Below are 22,790 nucleotides of genomic sequence, written 5' to 3'. Positions count from 1 at the left end.
GTGAACCATGGGCAACGGCTGAGTGGCCTAGTAAGTGGTCCTGAGAGTCGGGATACCAGTAGCTATGGAATGGGAATGGGCATCTGGAACATATTCTGAGTCGTGGCCCTCGTTGTGCTCAGGCGGCTAGGACTATACAATTCACCGGTGGTCCATAACCCGTTACGGGAGAGATCGTCACTTGGACTATGTGCAAGTAGGGTAGCATCCTGCTTCAGGAATTTACCGAGCTCAACACATTTTAAGCAAGCCTCGGACCTGTGGGAGTAACGGAGTCCCACTACCATTTGACAGGCGAGGGCCTCCTTGGAAACAACTTGGCGAACGAAACGGAATTCAATGGGGAGCTATCAATATTAATGGGGTTATGGAAGAAAGAAAGTAGAACTGGCTGAATCAGCAAAGAGGATGCATCTGGATGTGCTAGGGGTGATATTCGGGAAAGGGGAGATAACGAGGAAGAGATAGGAGAGTATAAAGTGTGCTTGACGGGTGTTAGAGAGGGAAAGGCAGAGTCTGGGGTAGGGCTCTTTATCAGGAATACCATTGCACGCAACATAGTTTCTGTTAGGCACGTAAATGAGCGAATGATGTGGGTAGATTTGTCAGTTGGAGGAATCGGGACAAGAATTGTGTCCGTGTATTCACCATGTGAGGGTGCAGATGAGAATGAGTTGACAAGTTTTATGAAGCATTGAGGGACATCGTGGTCTGGGTCAACAGCAGGGATAGAATAGTGGTAATGGGCGATTTCAATGCGAGAGTTGGGAATAGAATTGAAGGATACGAAAGGGTGATTGGTAAATGTGGAGAATATATGGAAGCTAATGGGAATGGGAAGCGTTTGCTGGACTTCTGTGCTAGTATGGGTTTAGCTGCTACGAATACATTATCCAAGCATAAGGCTATTCACCGCTACACATGGGAGGCTAGGGATACCAGATCCATAATAGACTATATGTTAACACACTTTGAATTCAGGAAATCTGTTAGGAATGTACGAGTTTTTCGCGGATTTTACTATGATACAGACCACTATCTGATCTGTAGTGAACTAAGTATCTCTAGGCCTAGGGTAGAGAAAGTGAAATCTGTCTACAAACGAATAAAGGTAGACAATCTCCAGGACGAGGAAATTAGACAGAAGTACATGTATATGGTTAGTGAGAAGTTTGAAACAGTAGACACTAAGCAGGTTCAGGATATAGAAAGTGAATGGGTGGCATACAGGGATGCTGTAGTAGAAACAGCAAGGGAATGCCTAGGAACAACTGAGTGTAAAGATGGGAAAAGGCGAACATCTTGGTGGAATGATGAAGTGAGAGCAGCCTGTAAACGTAAAAAGAAGGCTTATCAGAAATGGCTCCAAACAAGGGCCGAGGCAGACAGGGATTTGTACGTAGATGAAAGAAACAGAGCGAAACAAATAGTTGTTGAATCCAAAAAGAAGTCATGGGAAGATTTTGGTAATAACCTGGAAAGGCTAGGTCAAGCAGCAGGGAAACCTTTCTGGACAGTAATAAAGAATCTTACGAAGGAAAAAACGAAATGAACAATGTTTTGAATAATTCAGGTGAAATCGTAATTGATCCCAGGGAATCACTGGAGAGGTGGAGGGAATATTTTGAACATCTTCTCAATGTAAAAGGAAATCATCCTGGTGTTGCAAACAGCGAAGCTCATGGGGAGGAGGAAAATGATTTTGGTGAAATTATGCTTGAGGAAGTGGAAAGGATGGTAAGAAAACTCCATTGTCATAAGGCAGCAGGAATAGAGGAAATTAGACCTGAAATGGTGAAGTATAGTGGGCAGGGATGAAATAGCTTCATAGAGTAGTAAAATTAGCATGGAAACTTCATATTGGACAAAAGCAGTAATTGCATCTATCTATAAGCAAGGGAACAGGAAGGATTGCAACAATTATCGAGGTATCTCATTGGTTAGTATACCAGGCAAAGTATTCACTGGCATCTTGGAAGGGAGCATGCGGTCAATCGTTGAGAGGAAGTTGGATGAAAACCAGTGTGGTTTCAGACCACAGAGAGGCTGTCAGGATGTTTCGTAGATCTAGAGAAAGCTTACAACAGGGTACCGAGGGAAAATATGTTCACTATACTGGAGGACTATGGAATTAAAGGTAGATTATTAAAATCAATCAAAGGCATTTATGTTGACAATTGGGCTTCAGTGAGAATTGATGGTAGAATGAGTTCTTGGTTCAGGGTACTTACACGGGTTAGACAAGGCTGTAATCTTTCACCTTTGCTGTTCGTAGTTTACATGGATCATATGCTGATAGGTAAAAAATGGCAGGGAGGGATTCAGTTAGGTGGAAATGTAGTAAGCTGTTTGGCCTATGCTGACGACTTGGTCTTAATGGCAGCTGTGCCGAAAGCCTGCAGTCTAATATTTTGGAATTTGAAAATAGGTGCAATGAGTATGGTATGAAAATTAGCCTCTCGAAGACTAAATTGATGTCAGTAGGTAAGAAATTCAACAGAATTGAATGTCAGATTGGTGATACAAAGCTAGAACAGGTCGATAATTTCAAGTATATAGGTTGGGTGTTCTTCCAGGATGGTAATATAGTAAGTGAGATTGAATCAAGTTGTAGTAAAGCTAATGCAGTGAGCTCGCAGTTGCGATCAGCAGTATCCTGTAAGAAGGAAGTCAGCTCCCAAACGAAACTATCTTTACATCGGTCTCTTTTCAGACCAACATTGCTTTACGGGAGTGAAAGCTGGGTGAACTCAGGATATCTTATTCATAAGTTAGAAGCAACAGACATGAATGTAGCAAGAATGATTGCTGGTACAAACAGGTGGAAACAGTGGCAGGAGGGTACTCGGAATGAGGAATTAAAGGCTAATTTAGGAATGAACTCGATGGATGAAGCTGTACGCATAAGCCGGCTTCAGTGGTGGGATCAGGTGAGGCGAATGGAGGAGGATAGGTTACCTAGGAGAATAATGGACTCTGCTATGGAGGGTAAGAGAAGTAGAGGTAAGAGGTATGGAACTAAATGAGACCACAACACTAGTTGCAAATCGAGGATTGTGGCGACGTTTAGTAAATTGACAGAGGCTTGCAGACTGAACGCTGAAAGGCATAACAGTCTATAATGATAATGTATGCATGTATAATTAATAGATTTTTTTAAAGTTTGTTATTGATAAGTTTGTTAACGGCAAACCATAAATGTAAGTTCTGGAGCAATGTTACCAACCGATCTTGAAAATATATTTGTGGCTGAAGATGTTCAAATAAATGAACGAAACATGTCCTATGTGTTAAAAAGCAATAAAATAAGAATGAGATGCTAATTTTGTATTTGCATTCAAAGTATTGAATAGGTGGAAATCTAAGTTTTATTATTTTCCTTTTAATAGACTTTCAATACGGGAAAAATGAGGTTGGTCTCTTGCACCGTCGAGGTTCTGTATTATAATTCTGTGAAAGGTGTTGGTCGCCTTCTTCGTCTGTAACTCACGCAGGGGCCCTTACAGGGTGATATCATTCCAGAGCCATATGAACCGTAGTTTTTACGATGTGTTACTCCTCCCCCTCCTCCTTCCTTGGGACCGGCACTGGCGGAGTTCCGATTTATTATTATTGTTATTATAATTTAATTTGTGTATTTATTCCTAATACTTTAAACAGGAAGGTATCCATATGTGATATAAGTAATCTGTTTTGTACAAACAGATGGGAAACAGTGCTAATTACAACTTGGAAATCTGTATGTAATGCGGACATCACAGAGTCCGATGATGTGGCGCTGTTGATGTTGTAGTCGGAAAGTTCCTATGAGTCATGTGAATAGCCCAGAGTCTGACGAGGTGGCCTCGTTAATGTTGTCATGAGATCCGAAGGTCTTCAATTCGTGTTTGGACGGCCGGGATCAATCTAGACGTATCGTGTAAGAAAAGAGGGAAGCTATAGTCTATATAGGCATGTGATTGTAGCGCTATAATTTAAAGGGAATTTGTATAACTACTGCCATCTATGACTGCTAGTATGAGTCGAATTTAAAACGTATCATTTAACAGTGCCCCATGAACTGCTAGACGGCAATTGGCTGCAATTTATTAATTGTGGTACATCTAATATCTTGACTGGACGACGTGGAGTAATTTCTACGCTTTCATTCCTTGACTCCGACGCACATTTGTCAACTCTATATGCGCATTGACTTATGGTCCTACTCTCTGAATAGAGAGTCGGCATCAGATCGTCTCCAAGGTGGCTGTATTTGAAGAGATTCTCTCTCTCTCTAGCCATTATGGTTAAGGGAAATTGTTACCCTTCACCCTAGTTAAGGGACTGAAGTGGCTGTGGAGCCTTTTACTTATCGGAACCTGCCATGCTAAGTCATCTGGTCGTTTTAATTTACTCTTTAAACGGCTGATTAATGCTGTATAATATCAATTATTTCTGTAAACTAAAGGTGTGTGGTAGTACTATTTTATATGTGCCGAAAAGGATTATTATTATTCGCCGGTATGTTTTGAAAACTTCATACTTTGGACGAGGTTGCTCACCTACCTTCACTGTGTTAGCACAAGGAGTTTCCACGAATTTATATGTCTGTAATAGTTGCTATCCGTCTAGCTTAAGCCAGTAAGGAGGACGGACGTATCGTGTGGCGTGCGCCTGTTGAGTGGAGTGGAGTAGGAGTGGGGAAGCGGTAGGAAGCGGTCGGCAAGGAGATAGATAGGATGACTTTAGTCACATGAGTCTGATACAACACCTGACAGAAAATGAACGGGACGATTACAAGAATTATTTGCGAATGGACCACAGCGATTCTGGTATGCTGTTAGGTAAGCATGTACCGGGCGAGTTGGCTGTGCGGTCAGGGGCACGCGGCTTTGAGCTTGCATCCGGGAGATAGTGGGTTCGAATACCACTGTCGGCAGCCCTGAATATAGTTTTCCGTCGTTTCCCATTTTCACACCAGGCAAATGCTGGGGATGTACCTTAATTAATTAAGGCCACGGCCACTTCCTTCCAACTCCTAGGCCTTTCCTATACTATCGTCGCCATAAGACCTATCTGTGTCGGTGCGACGTAAAGCAACTAGCAAAAGAGAAAAAAGTAGGCATGAATGGATTTTTCTCGTTATTACGTTAAATGTGTGATCTGTCTCAGTCTCATCCTTGGCTTTGACAATGTGAAAGTGACTGAGGTATGAGCGATGCTAGTAATACCATTACTTATGCAGCCAGTCCCTGGTATGAATGGTATGAAAGTATCACTCATAGGGTCAGCTGGTGCGTGCACTTCAGTGGGCTTGGCAGACTGATATGCGAGCAACCTCTGACTCCGTGAGGAAAGCAACGGGAAGCTACTTCACTCCTCATTTCCCTAGTACGCTTCTTCAATGATGCCTAGGCTATGACAGCTGTTGGCATAGTTGTGGAGGATCAAACCAACCTTCGAGCTGAATACCAAACATACACAACACATATACAATGACTTGTTTACCGGGCGAGTTAGCCGTGCTCTTGGGGTGCGCAGTTGTTAGCTTGCATCCGGGAGTAGTGGGTTCGAATCCCACTGTCGGCAGTCCTGAAGATGGTTTTCCCTGGTTTCCCATTTTCACTCCAGTAAAATGCTGGGGCTGTACCCTGATTAAGGCCACGACCGCTTCCTTCCAACTCCTAGCCCTTCCCTAACCCATGGTCGCCATAATACGTATCTGTGTCGGTGCGGCGTAAAGCCACTAGTAAAAAAACATTACTTGTTTTGCATAGCTATTACTGGAGAACAGTCTAATTTGGATTACTTTGGATATTGTAGCTTCTAAGCTGAAGAAGGAGGAAAGGAAGATACTGAAGAACGCTTGATTGCGACACTGTGACACCTCATGTTTTAATTGTTAGAGAGACGGCCGCTCTTTGTACATTTCAATAAATTTCTCTAGCAGTACCTTTGTTCACTCCATGCTTTCCTTACAAGAGGCTTCATCTGTGAGGCGAGGTCTTTCCGTTGAGGAGCTGACAACAGGTCTCGCCTGTAGCAGATGACGCCTCGAACTGATCTCGCTCACTAACGAGCAATCCTAGCCCGTCGGAACGCGTCACAAAAGGCCTCGTCTGTCACAATTCCTTTCCGTGTATGGCCAGCTAATATGTGCGCTCATGACATGCGCAAGGTACGTGATAGTTCCAAGTCTAGATTAGCTGTACCTTATGAGAATGTGCGTAAACAATATGACAAAGATCGTAAGCCATGTGGTATATCCGTAGGTGATCAAGTCTTTGTTAAGATTTTTCGTTATAGCAAGAAAATTGACAAGTTTACGGCCAAATTGGCACCTCGTTCGAACTGTCTTTGCACAGTCTTACAATTTTTGACACTTGTCTCTTTGTTGGTCAGTGACACTCTTGCTAGAAGAATAAAGTGGTTTCGTCTGAGCCAGGTGAATACTATGTAAAAATTGGTGAACTAATCAGCTTAGCTCAAGTTGTAATATTTCGTAAACGCACGGTTGTAAACTTCGTGTAATTGTAGTAACATAAGTTGTTATATTCCCACTGTAGTGTGTCAGGGAATATCGGGACCACAGTGATTTCAAAGGCTCAGTTCTCAAAGGTCTGTGCTGAACTGACATTAATGATCAGTATCCGTATGGCAGGCATATATTGTAACTGATTGATGTTCCCCACTGCAACGTACCAGTGTTATCCCACGTGCTTCTACTCTCATAAAATTGTTTCTGCAACGTGTGCACGTGACTCGATTGTTTCGAGAAAAACTCCATCATCTATACTGTAATATGAGCGAGGTAACCCTTCTACTATGCTGTGTGACGGTAGCGATTGCCTGAGCTCGCATCGACTGTGTAAGGACAACATCTGAATGGCAGTATGAACATAGTGCTGGCCGTATTCGTCATTTCAGGGCCACTACTACTTCTGTCGACGACATTGCCTCTGTGATGTTGCCATTACACCATAAAGCAAGAAGACTGTGAGAAACCTCCATCTCAATGAGATTTGCCCTGTGACACTTTTATTCAGTCTCAAAGATATGCGCGAACTGTCATGATTCGCCAGTCACTAAATGTATTAACCCATATACTCAAACTGTGCTTATAGCCCTACCGTGGTGTATTCTTCCGGAGGTGAGGATGTAGCGGTATAATTTGAAGGGAATTTGTATAACTACTGCCATCTGTAACTGTTAGTATGGGTGGAATTTAAAATGTATCATCTATCAATGCCCCCATGAACTGCTAAACAGCAATTGGCTGCAAATTTATTTGTGGTACATCTAATATCTTGATTGGACGACGTGGAGTAATTTCTACGCTTTTATCCTTGACTCCGCTGCGCATTTGTCGATTATCGACGGGTGCTGACTGTGAACAGGAAGTCGGCATCTGATCGTCTCCAAGATGGCTGTACTTGAAGAGACAATCTGTCTAGCCATCATGGATAAGGGAAATGATTACCATCGACCCTAGATGAGGGACTGAAGTGGCTGTGGAGCCTATAATTATCAGAACCTACCGTGATAAGTCATCTGGCTGTTTAAATTTACTCTTAAAGTGGCTGCTTAGTGCTGTGTAATACCAATTCTTTCTGTAAACTAACAGTGAGTGGTAATACTATTTTATAATATGTAACGAAAAGGAATATTATGGACCTCTTGATCGGTAAATTTTGTAAACTTCATAGCCTACATTGGAAGGTATCTCGTCTACCATGACTGTGTTAACACAAGGAGTTTCCACGAATGCATGCATGTCTGACAGAAATATTTGCTAACCAGCGCAAAAGCGAATTGTTGATATTTCCTGTGGTATTGCGTGAAAATGCCTCAAATTTGGTATTAGTCGGTCGAGATTTTATTCGAACAAGTTAAGAGTTCCCCTCTAAAATTTAAGGTTATATCCGGTATGTACTTTGACGGCCATGAAACCAAAACACACCTGTGGTCTCTGTAATTAAGTGTTCCAGTATTATATTTAAAGACTATTCTCGGCTCAGGTAAGGCCTAGTAGCATATTATTATCATTGTTGATACTTAAATTTGTCGTCCTCAGATGTGTTCTACATAATTTAATTTGTTTGGTATATTATTATTAATAGTTATTTGATAGCTAAATCATTTTTCTATATTATATTCAAGGTGCTATCCTCCATTCTGGAGCTTCTCCTTTCTTAACATTATATTTTTATTCTGTTTCTTGTAACCTTAGTTCTTGCTCTTGTTGTTCCATCTCACAATGGTTATGTCATTGTTATGTCAAGTTGATGGATATTGATATTATATAATTTGATAAGCTTTGCGTCACCTTTACGAGATCACTCTCTCTCGAGTAGCGTTGTGGATCAGACGCTTGTGGAGTAGTGGTCATTCAAGACTTGACTGATGATGACTGTGGTTTATTGTACCTTATATTAAGTAACGTTGGCGATGCGATTTAAGGAATGTGATCATTACGATATTTCTTCGGATTAACGTGTGATGCGATTTTGCGAAAATAATTACTTTTGGTGTGAATATGTTGTGTTTTGACATGTTGCCGACTTGTAAATTTTATAGTTTCCTTTCACCTTCTACCACTTGTATTTTGAATTTGTTGGGTGTGATGTGTCTTCTTCCCTTCTGGTTTCTCTTCTTAATATTATTTCTTGTGTGACCTTTAAATGGTGGTGTTATTTTCAATGCACTCAATATTCTAGTATAAAAACTTTACCTACCAAAAAGGGGTATCCCGCTCTTTTAAGAAAGGTTAATTGAGAGCTCTCAATCAATTATAGTCAGTATGGCTATTGATTTCAACGGTTTTGTCTTACCAAAAGAGAACTGCAGTTCGCTGCAAAATATTCTTTTAAAAATTAAATGGTTTGTGATTTAATATTGTTCCACTCAATGAACTGATTTCTTCTTATTTTTTTAAATTTATTTACTTTTTAATTTTATGAAATATTAAGGGTGTTACTCTCCTTTTTAAATATTCTAGTATATTAAATTTTCATGTACTTAAAATGATTTAGTTTTTCATGGTATTTCACATGAATTGCTCTATCCTATTCCCCTGGAACCACCCTCTGTTGAGGTACCTTTTGACCTTTGGTTCTGCCCAGAATCCATCGCTTCCCAGTCCTGTCTTGTAATTTGATCGAGGCCTACCCTAAGTAGTTGGCATGATTTCGCACTGGGATGACCTCTTGTCTCCCTTGTGGTAGTACTGGCAATAGTACTGAGTTTTTGTGGTCTTGTGTGGTCAGTTATTCCGTAGTCTTTGTGTTCGATTTTCGGTACGTTACATGTTGAAACGGCGTGAAAATACTGGACTGGGCTTCATACTGGACTGGACTTCAAACTTTGGTGGTTAATACTCGACTTAAAATAGCGGAGAATAGGAAATGTAACTTTTGTGGAACCTGGTCTTATTGTGTCTGTTAAGTGTGGTAATAACCTACAACTCTGGAGTGCTTAGGCACTTGGTACTGTACCACTTGTGGCGGCTTGGTATTATATGTTGAAGTGAGAGCTATGGAGTGCTATATTTCAGACTTTCCGTAATTCATGTTCCGGAAAACCAAGCGTGTGTTGCTCAAGTGATCTTTAAAACAAGTGTTGGGGCCAGTGAACATAGTATTTTATAGGTACAGTACCTGTATGATTTAACAAGTGCCAATAATGAGATAATGCAAGTTGTGTTGATACACAGAGACAAGGGTACTTATCTACATATATAAGCTTCGTTCACCGGACTGACTGCAGATGGTGGCTTGGTCCTCGCTTTTGGTTTCCCACAGTTTTTTGTTGCCTATTATTGTGTAAATATAGTCTTCCAACAATTTTTTGTGGGCGAGCTTTATGTATATTTTGGTGTGGTGGATAAGAGAGCATGAACGGTCATTGTTAAGAATACAGTTAATTATTTTAGAATCAGTGGATTTATTTATGAACCTAAGTGCAGTCCCTACCTATTTAGTCGTTTTCAAAAGGTTAGGTAATAACTGAAGAAGATGTACCAGTACGCAGCTTTATGTACACACCGTCCGAAAGAAGTATCATGCTTTATCAAAATTCGAGCGATCCATTCTGGTGAAATCTGGAGCACATACCCGGACATTTCGGAACATTATTTTATTAATTTATTCAGATAGACTTTATCTGACGCCCAAGTATGAGGCGATTAAGTGCTATTTCATATTCGTATTAATTTTCATCATATTGCAGTGGTGAACTATTAACATTATTTTATAAATGGCGCCCACCTTGAGGATACTTAGTATTTTATTTCATTGATATTTGATTATTTTAAATTTGTGGCAATGGTTATTAATTATATAAATCGTTATTCATATATATTAGAGTGTGTAAGTTGTTGTACATAATTCGTCACCATATGACCTGCGTCGGTGCGACGTAAAAACAAATAGCAAAACAAATATTGTATATCCAGTTCACACTCTAAAAGAAACTTCTTACAACACCCATTACAATATAGGCGCTATCCAAAAATCTCAAAAATATGTTGTCGAGTATTATATTTGGTTGAAATTTTACCACACCGAACGCAATGATGTGGACGTGTCCAACAAGCACTGTCATTTCTCACGCAAATACGATATACATAATGAAGTGCATATTCCACTCAAACCATTGACAGAAACTGTTACACACATCGTCCTCAACAATGGCGAGGCTAGTTTTCGAAATCATCACCTGGCAAAATATCAATCATCGCATTTATGACAAATACTGTGTTGTCGAAGAACTTCCCTCTCAGAACAAATTCTACCCTCAGTCATCACAAAAATTTGAACGCTCATCACTATGTTCAAGCAGATGATCTCGAAGATAGGGCACCTGAGAAAGTTTCCTACCACATTGATTACAGGAATGAGGACACTCATGAGTTTGTGAACCAGGTGTTGCCGGAGAAGTGGCTTCCGCTCAGTAGTATGCGTACAGAGTTGTAGGAAAAAACAGGACTTGCAAGCAAATGTAGCACCACAGTGAACACGAGGATTTCAGCGCCCACGATTATGAGTCAGCAGGTGTTGCCAAAAAGCTTCTTACCACATTGCTCACAGGAAATCCCTTACCACATATATCACAGTATTATGGACGCTCACCAGTATCTGTAAGAGAGTTATAGCGAAGAGTCGATTTCTGAGAAAACTTGTTTCCACACACTTTACAGAAAAGTGGACACTCACCAGTATGTGTATGTAAGTGATGCCAAACATGAAACTTTCAAGTAAATTACATACCAAATTGATCACAAGAATGTGGATGCTGACCGGTATGTGTTAGCAGGTGTAGGCGAAGTGAACTCACAAACTGCTTACCACATTCAACATAGGAATGTGGCCACTCACGAGTATGTTTTAGCAGGTGTATGGGGAGACTCGACGTACGAGAAAACTTCTTACCACATTGACCTCATGAAACCGGACGTTCACCAGTATGTATTAGCTGGTGTCGGCGAAGATCCCCCCTAAGAGAAAAGCTCTTACCACATTGATCACAGCCATGCGGACGCTCACCACTATGTGTCAGCAGGTGACTGCGGAGATGCGCCTTGTGAACAAACTTCTTAGAACACGTTTCACAGGAATGACAACGTTCACCGGTATGTATGAGGAGGTGTTGTCGAAGATGTGACTTCTGAGAAAACTTTTTATCACACTGATGACAGGAATTTGAACGTTCAGCGGTATGTGTGAGCTGGTGCTGCTGAAGATTGCCCTTTTTAGAAAACTTCTTACCACATGTTTCACAAGAATGTGGACGTACACCAGAATGTATATACAGGTGTTTGCGAAGATGCGACCTGTGTACAAACTTCTTTCCACATCTTTCGCAGTAATGAGGACGTTCATTGGTATGTGTAAGCTGGTGTTGCTGAAGATGGGACTTGCGAGCAAACTTCTTATCACATTGATGACAGGAAATTGGACGTTCACCCGTATGTGTAAGCTGGTGTTCCCGAAGATTCCACCTATGAGAAAACTTCTTACCACATATTTCACAGAAATGTTGACGTTCACCAGTATGTGTAATCAGATGTCGGCGTAGACTCGACTTACGAGAATACTTAGTACCACATTCATTACAAGAGAATGCCCTTTGTCTAATGGACTGGATACGGCTTTCTTCAGTGTCACGTAACAAGTCGTGGTTGCTTTCATTATGAGTGGGCAAAATGCACATTACCTCACTTTTGTTTTTCAATATGTTGCAGCTACTATTACATGAACCCTCCGGAACTCCGGTCAATAATGCAACGTTCCCGAATCTAGAAAACAAAAAGTTAATATATTTTACGAGTAAGATAAAATGAAATACCATATCCAAAAGCAAATGCAATATATGTAGCAAAATTGCTTCTTATCACATTACATAGAACTCCAAATCAAAAAAATTTCAGATAAAGGCCCTAACACGTAAGCCCTTATCATTCCCAATTGCCAAATAGAAAGTTTGCACTTAACAACAGCACATCCAAACAATTCAAGAGGGTCCAGTATGGAAGGAATGACTGTGAGAATACTTCTCTTAGTGATTTCCTTACGTGCAATATTAATGTGTATTTGTAACTGAAACTCAACAAATCAGGGATGCCAAATTACACCTAATAATTAATCTTGAAATTCGTAATAAGAAATTTAATTATTTCCAGCACTTAAACGAAAACATTAACACTGGTTCCACATGGCGAAAACTTCGGTCACTGGGTACTGGCAAACCACTTGCGAAGCATGCTGATCCCGAGGTGTCCCTTGATGAATTACATACATATTTCTCCACGGTACGTCTCACTCGGGAGACAACGACAGTACAAAACACCATTGACAATATATTAAGGCAACAATCCCCGTCCTGTATTTGAATTTGATACCGTTACAGAGCCAAAGTAAGAAGGGAAGTTATTTCAATAACATCTCACGCAACAGGAGCTGATGAAATTCCCATGTCATTCGTGACTTACATAATCGACATAATATTGCCCATTTTTACGCATTTACTTAATACCTGTTTTACTTCAGGCAAAATCCCAATTAAATGGAAAGATGCACTCATTGTGCCTGTCACAAAAACCACTCCCGTAAGCAATACATCTGACTACCGACCTCTCTGCATCCTCACAGCACTTTCTAAGGTTCTGGAGAAGATATTGCATAAACAAATTGTTAAATACTTGGAAAAACATTCTGTACTTGATCCCTTACAGTCTGGTTTTAAGAAAGGACACAGTACTGCAACAAAACTAATCAAAACCACGGATGACATTAGACGGGATATGGACGAACGAAAACTGACTATACTTACCCCTCTAGACTTTAGCAGTACGTTTGACACTGTAAATATAGACATACTGTTAGCTAAGTTACAAAGACTTCACATGGCTCATTCAGCTATTCAGCTCTTGGGCTCATACCTCAAAAACAGACGACGGCGAGTTGTATCAAACATGAAAACAACAGAATGGAGGACTAAGCTATTTGGCGTTCCCAAGGGTCTATTCTTGAATCTCTTTTATTCTTAATCTATAGTAATGACATTTCTTCTCATCTGAACGACTGCAACTATCATCTTTATGCAGGCGATCTTCAGATATACTCACACTTTAAAGTCTCCAACATTGGCAAAGCAGTCCACCATATGAACTCGACTTTAAATTCAATTAATCCGAAGAAAACTCAAGCAATCGTAATAGGACAATCTAGACTTTTAAACACGGTAAGCATCATACAACAGCCTAACCTCATGCCCTGTAGTGAAGCTATACCTTTTCAGAAGTCTGTAAAAAACCTAAGCGTTGTCATGAATGGCACATTAAACTGAAATGACCATATAAAAGTGTCTGCAGAAAAGTACATGCATCTCTTCACCCCTAAAAATGAAACAATCCATTCTTCCACACAACATGAAAATAACACTTATTACCTAACTCGATAGCTGCAGTCGCTTAAGTGCGGTCAGTATCCAGTATTCGGGAGATAGTAGGTTCGAACCCCACTGTCGGCAGCCCTGAAAATGGTTTTCCGTGGTTTCCCATTTTCACACCCGGCAAATGCTGGGGCTGTACCTTATTTAAGGCCACGGCAGCTTCCTTCCCACTCCTAGCCCTTTCCTGTCCCATCGTCGCCATAAGACCTATCTGTGTCGGTGCGACGTAAAGCAACTGGCAAAAAACTTATTCAAACTCTCATTTATCTAATAATGTATTACTGTGATGTCGTATTAACCGATGCAACTGCAGAACAAACTATGAAACATCAAAGGGCAATGAAGTTCTTCATACGACTTATATTTATATTATGAGAACCTATCCTGGCTGAAAATTGATCAACTATACTGCGACACTATTTTTTCGACTTCTGAACGAATCTACACCAGAATACCTATCCTCACATTTTAACTTCCTCTTATCTATCCATGGACATAATACCAGATCGACTTCTACCATTATGATACCAGTTAATCATTCATCTGTATACAGCCACCCTGTCATGTTTACACTGTGAGTGTTTGGCTGTTGTTATGGTGATCTTTGTGTAATGTGTGAAATTGTATTTTCGTAATATAGTGTTTCTTTTATGGCAGTTGTGAGTGTTTATAATGTGATCAACTGGTTATACCTATACCGGGTAGTCATAGGTCCCTAACAAATTGTGGCGACCCTGCCAGGATACGTACTAATTTACACAACTTGTAGATTGTGTTGAAATGGAGAAGTTAAGGAAAGCTCGGAGGCCGGTTAGAGCGACTTTTACGAAAACGTACAATTTGCTCTTGCAAAATTTAAGTCAAGAAATACAAGACGGCATTCATGAAGGCACGTTGCAATCCTTGATAAATAAATTGGAAAGGTTGGGAAAGGAACTGGCACCGTTGGACGAAAAAAGTGTTAGATTTGTTGCTGGAAAGAGGAGACGACGAGTATGACCGTGAGTACGAATCTATAGACAGTTTAAAGAGACAAATTAGATGATGCAAGACAAAAATATGCCCTGTGGTTACAAGCTAATAATACCAATGTGTTGGAAGTAGTGTCAGGTAGATCAACTGTATCAGCTGAGAGTAAAAACAAAAGGCTATTGAAATTACCAAAGATAGAACTCGTGAAATTCGATGGGGAGGTTAGGAATTGGTTGAAATTTTGGGGACAATTTCGGCGCATCCATGAGGACTCTGAAATTGAGGATGAAGATAAATTTCAGTACCTAATCCAGTCCACGAAGGTTGATAGCCGAGCTAGAGATTTAGTTACCAATCCCCCCCCCCCCACTGCTGAAAATTACTCTAAGGCTGTAGAATCCCTTAAGGGTAGGTTTGGAAGAGAAGATTTATTGACAGAATTCTATGTCAGGGAGCTCATAAGTCTTGTAGTAAAAATGTTTCTCAGAGAAGGGAGAAGCCTATGCTTGATAGCTTATACGACAAGTTAGAAGCACAGCTGAGAGCTTTAGAATCAATAGGCGTTACTCGAGATAAGTACGGCTCGATGCTCTTTCCGTTAGTAGAATCTTGCTTGTCTGAGGAAGTATTACGTGTCTGGATGAGGAGTTCATCAACGACTAAAACGGATCAGGATAATGGACATGCTGACAAACTGACCGCGTTACTTGGTTTTCTGAAGGGTGAAGTAGAGAGTGAAGAGAGAATTATATTTGCTCAAGCTGGTTTTGGACTATCTAATAAATCGAGGAGTGCTAAGATTAAAGAACGGGAGCGGGAGGAGCAAGGTTTAGCTACTGCTAGTGTACTTTTCGCTGGAAAAGGAAACAGTTTGGAGTGTGTCTTCTGTAATAAATCGCATGACAGCAAAGGGTGTCATCTGGCTCAAGAATTGAACTTAAGGGATAAACATAAAAGGTTGTCAGAGAATAAAGCTTGTTTTTCATGTCTGAAGGTGGAACATAGGGCTGCTAATTGCATTACGAAACTAAAATGTCTCGTGTGCAGTGATAAACATGAGGCTATTATGTGTCCCAAATTAGATGTAAATAAAGGGGGTTATAAGGGTGATGTGAAGAACCAAGAATGGGGTTCAAAGTTGTTAGGTGGCCCAACTGTAACCTTTAACACCCAAACCAGTGATGTTTCGGAAGTACTGTTACAAACTCTTGTAGTTAGGTTAAATCATCAAGGGAAAGAAAGAACTGTACGGGCATTGCTAGATACAGGCTCACAGAGATACTATCTATTGGAGAAAACTGCCGTGGAAATGGGGTATATTCCATCAAAGACTGAAAAAATTGAACACAAAATTTTTGGGGGTGCTTCAATCGGTGCAAACGATCATAACCTGTATGAGATAGCTATTGTCATCCTACGTCATTCAATTTCTCAAAACATTAAGGTGTTGGGACAAAAGGTAATTTGTGGTACAATCCCACGTTTAAAAGAGGGTCCTTGGATGGATGATATCAGAGAAAAAAAATTTGGCTCTCTGATTATGGTCCAGAGCCATCAGAGATTTACTCATTGGTGCAGACATCGAGGGAAGTTTATTGACCGGGGAAACAATCAAGTTGAGGTCTGGTTTGGTTGCTGTTAGGACCACATTTGGTAGGACAGTGACGGGACAGCTCTGGAAGACAACTGAGAACTCTAACACAGTGTCTATGGTGAACTCTCTGTTTGTGAGAACGGCTTCTTTGGGTGAACTATGGAACTTGGAAAACATAGGAATTTGTGATCCGACCGAGACGTTGTCGAAGAAGGAGATTGAAATGGCAACATTGAAACATTTCCAAGAAAATGTTAAGATAGATGAGGAAGGACGATATGAAGTTGCGCTTCCATGGAAAGATCAGCAGCTATTGTCAGACAACAAGGATGTTGCATTAAAAAGACTGGTTTCTGCAACACACCCCTTAATTAAGGAAGAAAATTTTGAGAAGTACCAGCAGGTGCTCCATGACTGGCAAGATGAAGAGATAATTGAAGAAGATGGCCACGAAAGCTCTCAGAATGCTGGGCACTTTTTACCGCACCGAGGAGTTTTTAAGGAAGGATCGACTAAAGTAGTGAGGCTGGTGTTTGATGCTTCATGTAAATCGAAAGGAGGACTTTCCCTCAACGACTGTCTGGAGAAGGGACCTAATATATTAGAAGTAATTCCATCTATTTTGAACCGGTTCCGTTTAAACAGGATTGGCGTGATCTCAGACATAAAGTAAGGCCTTTCTTCAAATCGCAGTCGCTCAAAGGGATCGAAACTTTTTGAAATTCCTGTGGTGGGAGAATTTTGCTGAGGGAACTCTTAAACTATACCGCCACAAACGGGTTGTTTCTGGAGTTACCTGCAGTCCGTTTCTACTTGGAGCGGTATTGGATCTTCATTTAAAGAACAGTTCGTGCTTCCGTGAAACCGCAGATAAACTGAGAACATCTCTGTATGTGGACAACTGCGTCACTTCCGTGAACACAGAAGAAGAACTTAAACAATTTGTGGATGAGTCGAAGGAGCTATTGTTGCAAGGAAAATTTGACCTAAGAGGGTGGAAGTACACCAGGTTGACTCTGGAGGATGAAGTACCTAAAGTGACACCTGTTTTGGATTTATTGCGGGACCCCGCAGCTGATGTTTTGTCATGTAAAATGGTGAAGTTGAATGACTGATGTTCTCACAAGGAGGACAGTTTTGTCAATGACTCAAAGTATTTTTGACCCAATTGGTTTTACGTGTCCGGTTTCCATTGTACCTAAGGTTTTACTGCAGGAAAGTTGGAGAGAGAAAGTAAGTTGAGATAGTCCGTTAAGTGAAGACACCCAAATCAAATTCAATAAGTGGTTGAAGGAGTTGTCCTCTGTTGCTGAAATTAAAGTGCCTAGAAGATTTTCTAGTTGTGAGGACAAATCGTCATGGAGTATGCATGTATTTTGTGATGCCAGTCAAGTGGCTTATGCAGCCGATATGTTTTAAGATCTTTCAATGGAAAAGAGTTTCAAGTGCGACTGGTCGCAGCAAAATCAAGGGTAGCCCCCTTAAAGAAAATAACGATACCGAGACTGGCGTTATTAGCCTGCACTATAGGCTCACGTCTCGCTTTTTCTGTGAAAGAAAGTTTGAATCTGACGGACATCCCGGAGTACTATTGGGGGTGACTCTTCTTCTGTGCTATGTTGGATAAGAAGAGAGGAAGCTTGGGGAGTGTTCGTCACTAACAGAGTGACAGAAATTAGATTATTATCTAATCCTAAGTGTTGGTTTCATCTACCAGGCACAGACAACCCAGCAGACCTACCTTCGAGAGGTTGCTCTACTTCGCAGCTGATTTCTTCTCGCTGGTGGGAGGGACCCGCTCGGTTAAAGTTGGAAGAGAACAGTTGGCCATCGCGCGTTGTAGAAATTAATGAAGAGGAGGTCAATGCAGAAAGGAAAAAAAGGCCTTGTTACGACTACTACGCTTGTCTCCCAGGGAAAGCAGTGGTGTTTAAGATTCTCTTCTCAGTATTCAAAAATCGTCAGAATGGTGGCCTGGATGCTGCGGTTCATCAACAATGCGAGAAAGGACGTAGAGCAGAATGTTGCTTCTGAATTGGATTGTTTGGAAATTTCAATGGCGGAGAGACGACTGTTGAAAATTGTTCAAGAAGAGAACTTTACTGAAAGGACAACCAACAAACATTGTGCCTTTTCAAAGACCAGCTGGGCCTCGTCAGGGTTAAGACAAAAATCACCAACAGGAAGGATGAATACGATTTCCGTACACCTGTTTTATTGCCATCAAATCACCCTCTGACTGAGGTGATAATCAGAGAACACCATTTGAGAGCTTCTAATGCTGGTGTTCAGATTCTACTCGCCATACTGCGGGAACACTCCTGTATACCAAAGGGAAGAAGAACAATTCGCAAAGTCATCAGGAAATGTATACAATTTAGAAGATTCGAAATGAAAAAATCAGTTCCTGAAGATCGTGTGAGAGATGCAGGTGTGTTTGAAGTGGTAGGAGTCGATCTTGCTGGACCACTACTTCTAAAATCCAAAGACAAGGCTTGGATTGTGATATTTACATGTGCAGTTGTTAGAGCAGTCCATTTTGAATTAGTAATGACTTTGTCGGCTACAGGGTTTTTACTAGCCCATAGGCGCTTCATAGCTCGACGAGGCAGGCCTCGTGTGATTTATAGTGACAATGGGACAAACTTTGCTGGGGCTAACAAATTGTTCGGCAACACTGATTGGAAAAAAAAAGGTGCGGAAACATCGGTTACTAGAATCGTGTGGAAGTTTAGTGCTCCTTCAGCTCCTTGGTGGGGTGGATTCTGGGAGCGCATTGTGCAAATGGTCAAGAAACTATTAAGGCGTGTTTTAGGCAAGGCTATCTTGACATATGAGGAACTGTTGACTGTTATTGCTGATTGTGAATCCGTAATTAACTCCAGACCTCTCACCTACATTTCAGAAAGTCGTGATGAATTGGTACCTCTAACTCCGTCAATGTTTCTTCAGGACATTCCCATGGTTGGTACTCCAGATTTAGACAAACTAGATCAGGTCAGTCTCTCAAGATTTCAGTACCTTCAACAGCTGAGGAATGAACTGAGGAGAAGATTCCGACTGGAATATCTGGGTAGCCTTCTGTGCTGTCCATCGGGCAAGGAGCCTGATCAGCATTGGAAGGTAGGAGATGTGGTCATCATTGGTAGTGATGACAAGAGAAGAATCGACTGGCCCTTGGGGAGAGTGACAGCTATATTTCCAGGTAAAGACAAAGTGATCAGGGTAGTTCGGGTGAAGACATCCTCAGGAGAACTCATCCGTCCTGCGAGGCACCTTTATCCATTGGAGGTTGAAGGTGGGAGTGAGGAGATGGCCTTACCCAGTGATACGGTTCCTGAGACATTAAATCTCGGCAGCCGCAACTTCACCAGGAGTGGAAGAAGAGTTAAAATACCTTCTCGCCTCTGTCTGTAAACATTGTGTTTTGATTGGTATCAAAAGGTGGGAGTATGTCATGTCTACACTATGAGTGTTTAGCTGTTGTTATGGTGATCTTTGGAAAAAAACAAGTATGGCGGACGGACTGTAATGTGTGAAATTGTATTTTCGTAATATAGTGTTTCTTTTATAGCAGTTGTGAGTGTTTATTATGTGATCAACTGGTTATAGCTATACCGGGTAGGCATAGGTCCCTAACACACTCTTTCCAAGTGTCTGGTGCAAGGCTATGGAACACACACCCTCTCAGTATACGTAATAACACTTCAACAGTCTCATTTAAACGGTATGTCGAGATTTCCTCTTAAAACATGATCAGCTTGTATGAATGTTAGTGTGTATGAGTGCAAGCGTTATTTAGAACTATTGTTAGGTGATGTAGATGTAGATAGGCTAGTTAATCTTAATCATTAAAAATAACAATTATAATCTCTTATAATATTACTCCATAAATTTAGGTAGCCCCTAGGGACAGTTAATGTTATTTTACCGAAGTATGTGATTATGTACTGTACGTAGTGGTTAAGTGTAAGAGAGGGGCCTTGAGAACTAACTAACTAACTAACTAACTAACTAACTAACTAACTAACTAACTAACTAACTAACTAACTAACTAACTAACTAACTAACTAACTAACTAACTAACTAACTAACTAACTAACTAACTAACTAACTAACTAACTAACTAACTAACTAACTAACTAACTAACTAACTAACTAACTAACTAACTAACTAACTAACTAACTAACTAACTAACTAACTAACTAACTAACTAACTAACTAACTAACTAACTAACTAACTAACTAACTAACTAACTAACTAACTAACTAACTAACTAACTAACTAACTAACTAACTAACTAACTAACTAACTAACTAACTAACTAACTAACTAACTAACTAACTAACTAACTAACTAACTAACTAACTAACTAACTAACTAACTAACTAACTAACTAACTAACTAACTAACTAACTAACTAACTAACTAACTAACTAACTAACTAACTAACTAACTAACTAACTAACTAACTAACTAACTAACTAACTAACTAACTAACTAACTAACTAACTAACTAACTAACTAACTAACTAACTAACTAACTAACTAACTAACTAACTAACTAACTAACTAACTAACTAACTAACTAACTAACTAACTAACTAACTAACTAACTAACTAACTAACTAACTAACTAACTAACTAACTAACTAACTAACTAACTAACTAACTAACTAACTAACTAACTAACTAACTAACTAACTAACTAACTAACTAACTAACTAACTAACTAACTAACTAACTAACTAACTAACTAACTAACTAACTAACTAACTAACTAACTAACTAACTAACTAACTAACTAACTAACTAACTAACTAACTAACTAACTAACTAACTAACTAACTAACTAACTAACTAACTAACTAACTAACTAACTAACTAACTAACTAACTAACTAACTAACTAACTAACTAACTAACTAACTAACTAACTAACTAACTAACTAACTAATGATTTAATAGCTTCAAACTTAGTGTGGTTACATGTTGACAAGACTTCTCTATCATCTACAGGGACATTGGAAAGGGCATCTGGACAATTTGACGTCCAATTCTGATTCACACATGTACTACAAAGCCAGGAAGAAATTTCTGACTGAAGCTACTCAGTTACTTCAAATGAGTTAGTACCTGTCAACACGTCGTCAACGAAAAAAAGAAGATGCAAATAGGGTGAGATTCTGTGTGTTCCTCAGCAAGTTTAACTAGAAATTTCGGAGCAAGGAATGTGGCAGAACTTGTAACAGTAGTAAGGTGGCAGTCCTTGATCTCTTCATCATAGGATTCATGCCTCGTAATATTCACAAGACACCAGTGGTTGGGATGTATTAACACAATTTTGTATATCTTAGCAATATCAGCTGAAAGAGTAACAAGTTCTGAAACTTAAAACAATAGACAGGAAGTCAGGCTGAATTTCAGGGTCAACCATTTACAGAGAGTTCAAACCTATCCCATTTCAAAGTTTACAACATCTGTCAAAATGAACACTTGGCTTGGTTTTTCATGCTAGAATCTTTGAGCACACAATGATGGGGCATATAACAGCTTAATGTGTTAGTATCTCCAGGGGTGAAATTTCTATGTGTCCCATTTCACTGTATTCACCCATGAAAATTACATATAGCTGTTTCAAATCTGGAAATGCAGCAAACTTATTTTCAATGTTTTTGAGCGTTTTGACAGCATTATGCTTAGACTGAGCTACTGGTGACACTTCAGGACGAATAAGAAATTTGCCAACAAAACCACCAGAATCATCCATTTGATCATTATTCAAGAAAATGTTCTTCACCTGCCCTTTCTTCAGGAGTAAGAAATGGTTCATGGAGTTCTTTAAGCTTCCAAAACCTTTGCCATTTTCTGTAAAGAGAATCAAGATTTATAAGATTTTACTCTTAACACAAAACTCAGGAATGATGCCTGACAACCCCCAAGCAAATTTGGTAAGCTACAAAGGTGGGATAACCTTTCTTATGCAAGGTATTAGAAGAAAAAATTTCATAGTAGACTTAAGTTATTAGCATTATATAAATGGCAGAATGCTGATTAAATATACTAACCCTTAAAATGACATCATGAGCAATATACCAACTGGAGCATTCAATTTGCTGTGCAGGAAGTTGGCTTGTGGTTGTATTCACGACTGCACGGTTCAACTTCAATGTATAATCTGACGCAATAGAGAACGAAACAAGGTTGCATATTGATCTTCCAGTATTGCCTATACCAAATATAGGTAGCAAAAAAATCTTAGTACCAATGTCAAGCTTCGTGACAAGACTACAA

Source organism: Anabrus simplex, chromosome 13, assembly GCF_040414725.1.
Source record: "Anabrus simplex isolate iqAnaSimp1 chromosome 13, ASM4041472v1, whole genome shotgun sequence".
Lineage (NCBI taxonomy): Eukaryota > Metazoa > Arthropoda > Insecta > Orthoptera > Tettigoniidae > Anabrus > Anabrus simplex.
This window is presented reverse-complemented; position numbering follows the sequence as displayed.